Source organism: Trachymyrmex septentrionalis, unplaced genomic scaffold, assembly GCF_001594115.1.
Source record: "Trachymyrmex septentrionalis isolate Tsep2-gDNA-1 unplaced genomic scaffold, Tsep1.0 scaffold190, whole genome shotgun sequence".
Taxonomy (NCBI): domain Eukaryota; kingdom Metazoa; phylum Arthropoda; class Insecta; order Hymenoptera; family Formicidae; genus Trachymyrmex; species Trachymyrmex septentrionalis.
This window is the reverse complement of record NW_017305072.1, coordinates 750,814-757,423: the sequence shown is the minus strand read 5'-3', so window position 1 is coordinate 757,423 and position 6,610 is coordinate 750,814. Positions and strand designations below refer to the sequence as shown.

The window sequence follows — 6,610 nt, the reverse complement described above, 5'->3', positions numbered from 1 at the left end:
ATTTATTTATTTATTAATGTAAAATATTTATATTTATGTTACAACAGAATTGATAACATCCCGAAAACAGTTCTGAATTCGCCTATGTTTAAAAACATCATAAAATATTGCGTAGTATTTGATTGAACGTATTTTCGGAAAATGCGATAAAATTTTAAATGTTTTTTGCGAAAAATATACGTTCTTTCTTTTGTGTGTGTGGAGTAAATTTTTAATGATTCTTTTTTATTCTAGAATATCTGTCTGAAATTTCATAAAATTCCTCCAAACAAGAGTTTGGAGAAAAAAAAATAAGAGGAAAATGATGAAGCAATTGAAGCTATGCAATGTTGAGGTTTAAGTCGTAAGTAGTATTTGATAGTTAAACTCTGTATTTTTAATCGTCAAAGATAAATGTTCAGAAAGAAAGAAGGAGAAGAGTCTGTAAATTATTTATGACCATATAGACACTTCACTTTTATGGGATGATTCTTTAATGATATTTTCTTTGAGCGATCTGAAGTCGACTCGTAAAAAGACATCGAAAATTCATCAGTCGTCCAAATATGCAATTATAAACGGGCGCCATCCGTTGGGAAGAAGTTGTCAGGATACGGAATAGATGAGCCGCTTCCTTTTGAGGTCTGAGTAAATCGCTCGGTCTTTGTGTGATTTGCGCAAATCGTTCGTTTCTTATTCAGGTCACGTGTGCACCACGTGACAGATTGATTGGCGCGTCGTTTTTGTTTGGGCGATGTCGCTATTTGCGGAATCCGTTCGCGTAGGTGGACGATTGCCACAACGAGCAATCCACCGATTGCATCCTCCGCCACCCCTGTTAGGCCCGATTTGATTGTGATTTCTTTCCGACTCTTTCTTTTGTTTTTAGGACACAGTATTGATACTGTTAAACAAATGGAATGGCAGTTTCGGCGCTTTTTATTAGAGGGAACAAATTTTGTTTTGAGTGGCGGCTTATTGCTTTCGACGAGTACATTGAGAGCTTTTTTAAACACCGTATAAAAATTTTTTTTTATTTGATTTTTTTTTATCGCTTGAAAAAAATTCTTTATGAAGATGCGATGGTGAAGAGTTTTAACATTATTGTCAAATTATCCGTGAGGTCCTTGCAGTTTACTTTCATATAAAAATAAACCGCTTTCCACAAAGTCCAATGAATTTTCATGAGTTACCCTCTTCCGTCCGATATTTCTACTTAATGCGGATATTTTTTTTAAAGGAGGTCATATCTACGTAGAAATAAATTTAAGAAACGTCTCTGGAATTCAAAATTTCGTGTGATAATTCGATATTTAAACAGTCTATTTTCACATACTTTTTAATTAAAAGACCCGAGCAAGTTTCTGTTTTAATCTCCATTAACGTTTCTTAAATATAAAATATTAATAAAGGAACGTAATAATCGGATTAACGGAACACGAGACATCGCTCGATAATTGCACAACAAGAAATACAAAGAAATATCTTCTAAGAGGCCAATAACCGTATGATATTTACCCCACTTAGTGGACTCCTTCGGAGAAATTTATTAAATCCTTCCCTCGTCCTCACGTCTTTTGTCATACTCTCGTCCTCGTACCCCGTTGAAATTCCCCCGGGACACACGATCCCAGTTTTCTTCTCCAGGGATTGGCCCAGTTTTTCCGCCCCGTTCACGATGCTCCCGATTTGTACCACTTTTACCCGGACGAAAACGGCGTTTCCGGAGTACATATACTCTATAACTCTATATACTTCGATAAAAATAAATCGCAAATGCCCAGGCAGTTAATGAGATCGATAGAGCCGTTAACGTGTATGAGGCAGAGGAGGTGATGGCATCCCCGCTTTTTCATATTACATATCAGCTTCGGGAAAATGGCCGATCGTATTAATTTCGTCTGTCCGTTTGGGCAACAGATGGACAGTTGGTCTATATATCAGGGATTTCTCTTTCGCCATGTGAAATAATGCACATGTCGTGAAAGTTACTTCATGCATACAGACATGTAATTACGCAAGAGACAATTTTACCAAAATGGGACAAATTTTGTGTGTGAGAAGATGCAAGAAAAAACTTCTAAGATTTTTACTAATTTCGTTATATAATATTTCATATTACATTAATTATGTCACATTTTTTTTATTTTATAATATTTGTGTTACTAATATATTTATCTTGTGTTAAATTAACATGAAAATTTGAGAGGATCGTTTAGAGTTGTTCGTGAAATATGTTAAATTTAATACAAATTTTCCAACTGTATAATTTATGTTAATTAAAAAGGTCACTAATTATTTTCAAAAAACTAAACTGATAAATCGCATAAAAAAGAATGAATACTGAATATATCTTAATAAGATTATAATTCAAACTTACAGACTTTCTTTAATAAAAAAAGATTGAATTGTTTAACATTTGTTTTTAATAAAAAAATTTATAATTGAGTAGCTCTAGTAGATCGTCAACTTCGGAAGATTAATATAAGAATGAGAACACAGAGATTTTTTTTTTAAATCGTCAATGTGGCTTTATATTCTTCCAAAAGCAATAGTATCTCATGCATCAAACATATAATTATACAAAAGATAACTGCAAAAGATAGCAAATTTTGCGGGATTCTTAACTAAGATTCTTACGAATTTTGTTGTGTTATTCAATTTTATGATATCTAATTTAATAATGTAGTAATGTAGGAATACAAAGATTCTTTTTAAACTTTATCTCTTTTAAACATAACAAACAGTATCTCGCCTAGTATCTTGACTCTCACTTAGTTCTACTTTTTCACGTTCAACGTTGTGTTCAATATCGTTCCTTTCGGAGATAATCGTTTCGGCTGACCTGAAGCGTGTCCCATAATGTGGCAAGCTTGTGTCAGTATTAAAATAAAATAATGAGTAAGACGGCGGTGACTTCCGGTTCCGGGGACCGTGCGCGTGTAGCGTATGCAGACAGGTAGGCAGTCAGTTCAAATATTCAAGGTGGACACTCGCGAGAGCTGTTTTCCTGGCTGTTAAGCCGGGTTAATTCACTGATGTAACTGAAATAATTAAAACGATGCATGCGAGCACTCTACGCCGAAGCTTTAAGCTTGGACGCAGCTATAGCAACCCGCGACGTGCAAAATATTATGGCGTGAATTTCACGTACCTGTGTCGACCATGCATGCCACTTTATTCGTAACGTGAATAAAAATTACTTCATACAAAACTTATCGTTTAAAACTTGAATTTTCATCGCAGCAGTATCTCTTACGGAATATTTTTTTTATCCGCGAATTTAATCAGTCTTAGCGCGCGCTCGAAACTGTATTATTTTATATTAACCTTCCAGGGTGAACGTCAAAATCTGTATCACAGTTACTGAATCTATCAAACTCATTTAATTTATGCTAATTGAAAAGACACTAATTAATTTCAAGAAAACCAAAACGACACAATCTCGCATTAAAAAATAATTATTCTTATTAAAATATACCAAGTATATTTTGTAACAACAATAAAATATTATTTATATTTTAATAAGAATAATTTAAAATTGCAATAACGTAAAGAAAATGGAATAGTTTGATATTTTTGACAAAGAGATAATTGAGTGAATCCAATAGACCTAGGGTCAGCTTCCGAGGATTAAAAGTTAATATAGATTGACGTAATTTAACTTAAATTCCCGATTGCCATGAAGCAGAATATGTCCTTTTTAAATATAGTGTATCCAATATTCTGCGTTGAAAAGTAAAGAGAAAAAAAGGCGAAAGCTTATATTTTCAGGAAAATTAAAAGACATGGACACGTTTCAAACACAAGTTTAGTATAAATAAATTTATATAAAAACACATGAAATATATGTAAAATAAAGATCTTTCACGTTCATTTAAATTGATCTTATTCAAAAGATATAAATATTTATATATTGAAACTAACGATCTTGTATAAGAATGACTGATTTCGTTTGTACCAAATAGATTATTTGTAATCTCGGCTCAACCTATTTTTTATTTTTTAGAATGAATACAATTTTTAGAATGAGGAAAATTCAATAAAAAATAAATTGGTTTACTGAGATTGAAGTTAATCTGTATTAGAGAAACGGGCATGAGACTGGTGTGTGACATGGTCATCAGAGTTTTGTGTTTACGCGTAAAATATAATAATCTACAACTACATGCATGCCCAGCAAATAAGTTGACGTTATTTGTCGTCATTTCGACATCAAAATGACGTCTTTAATGTCAAAATATCGTCAAAATTGTGATAAATAACGTCAAAAATCTAGTTTGCTAAGTGTGTATATAATATAAATTATGTAAACTATAGCTATTTTACATATTTTTAACTTTTATACATTATGATTGCAGATTTTATTAGATTTAAATAAAAAATGTCTTTAGACAAAAACATAAAAAATGAAGAAATTTTATTACAACAGTATTCGAAAGTTGCTATTTCTAATCAAACTGAAAAGTTTCTTTATAAAAGTATTTTTATCTGCTAAACTATTCATTTTTTTTTTTAACTTAATTAATACTTTTATGCATAGAATAGTGAGATGAATTATTAGAGAAACCACTAAGTCACTTTAAAAAAAATGTGCAATTTGCGTTTTTACTAACTACATTTTTGTTTAATAACGATAAATAACTATGTATCTTCTCTCTTTTATACATTTTATACAATTGATTCTTCTCATTATTTTGCAAAAAAAAAAATATGAAGATACATACAGTTATTTTTCAAATTAGATCCAAATTAAGTAATAACTTTCAAATGTTACTATAGCAAAACCTGTTCACTTTTTGGTTTTACCTAAAGAAACTTTTGATCAACATTTCATAATTTACAAAATATTATTATTTCAGCCAATTTGACCGAAGCACTTTTTCCACATAACTTGTAGGATCCTTTAATGTGCATAACAATGCATAAAAATTGTAAAAGTAATCTTGAAATAAATCCTAAATTCGTGCTTCGAAATTCCTCGCTGATCGTAGGTCATCGAAACACCTCAAATCCGTCGTTTATCTATCGACTGAGTCACGCTGCTTATCTGCGAACTTGATGAGTCATCGGCAACATCAAACCGCCATCTACCGGAGGCGCATGGCAACTCATGGCCACGGATAGGCGACAAATACAAGCGCGAGGAGGACATTCGTAACGCGACAATGGCGACCTGAGAAGGTTCGTGTGGTGTATGGCGATACTTCGCTTCGTTAGCCGAGCTCAGTGACGCCAAGAGTGCGAGATCGCGTTCGTCGCGATTGTGTACGCGCGCCCGTGAATGCGCGGTCCGTTCGCGATACCGAGAGATGCGTTTCGCGCGAGGTGCGAGCTAGAATCGCGTACAGACAAATCATTCGTCTGGTTCGTCCTGCTAAGGCCAGCAGCAGCAGTAGTGCAGCAAGCAGCAACAGTAGCGGCGGCGGCGGCGGCGGCGGCACCACCAACAATAGCGGCGGAATCGGCGACGGTAGTGGCGGCTGGATTGCGATTCGCAACGTGGATTTGTGGTGCCGGTGTTATTCCGGGGGAAAAAACGACCGTGCCATGCACACAATCTCGTCGTCGCGTCCGCTATAATGCGCTGGTGAGTACGACGTCATTCGAGCGATTCCTTTCGTCACGGATACCCGGCCGGCTTTTTAAATCATGCCGGTGTGCATCACGCGTGTTTCAATCTTATCATCCTGCCTTAAAAATACCGCTGTACATAAATGTTACATTTATCCCGCGCGCTGCGGATGCACACAAATCGTGCGCGGTCAACTTGCGGAGGCGCCTTACGGAGGCTCGATGGTGATACCCCTGTTGGTTAGGTTAGGTTAGTCTCTGCGAGAGAACTGCAAGGCGACGTTTGTTTTGCTCCTTTTTACGTTCGCCGCGCGACGAAACTCGACGAGGATTCTTCTCTATTTTGTTGTACCGCAAGTCTCTTATCGCCGTTCCAAAGGTACAGTCATGTCGTAAAGGCGCTTCTCTCTCACTTTCTCTCTTTTTTTTACTCTTGCACTGTGTGTGTGTGTGTGTGTGTGTGTGTGTGTGTGTGTGTGTGTGTGTGTGTGTGCGCGTGCGCGCGCGCGCGCGCGTGTGTGTGTTCTTTCTCTCTTTCGCCTCCACAATCTTCCGTCTCATTCGTGACGGACGGACCGCTGGCGCGCCACCCGAGGTAACGGTAGTAATTTCGTTATTTATATCGGCATATGTAAATATAGGCGGTACGCTGCGATATACAGATATGCATACGCGGGTTCCGAGCTTTCGAGTATGGGTATATGTGCGTGTGTAAATGTACGCGCGCTCTCTCGTGCACCAGCTTGTTTATAAGTGATAAGTCTCTCACGCCGCGAGAATAATTTCAATGGAGCAGCGATGCGATAAGAATGTTTCGTTACTCCGTGGCTGTATATCCGTCATATACACTGCCACTCTGATTGGTGACTCGTTAAAAAATTTCTTGGACGGCATGTAGGACAGTATTACAGTATAGCAAGTAAAAACTGGATATAACTTTATCAATTATTTTATATCTGACTGAAATATATAATCCAGTAGTTGTTAATGAATTTGTTGTGAGAGATGTTCAAGTGATGGTATCTAGTTTTTTTTTTCGTAAATAGTTATAAGATAT

General features: G+C 36.0%; 1 protein-coding gene across 5 annotated transcripts in view; it reads left to right on the top strand.

Annotated features, from left to right (window-relative positions):
- The first annotated feature begins 5,146 nt into the window (after positions 1–5,146).
- Positions 5,147–6,610, top strand: part of LOC108747050 (protein pygopus) — a 4,854-nt gene continuing 3,390 nt past the window's right edge. For 2 of the 5 annotated variants that reach the window (XM_018484282.1, XM_018484284.1), the window contains exon 1: positions 5,147–5,569. The gene's annotated coding sequence lies outside the window, so the exon portion shown is untranslated. Of the gene's footprint in view, positions 5,570–5,823; positions 5,933–6,124; positions 6,149–6,452; positions 6,473–6,610 lie in introns of those variants that run through there. The other 3 variants (XM_018484283.1, XM_018484285.1, XM_018484287.1) reach the window with 3 other exon arrangements.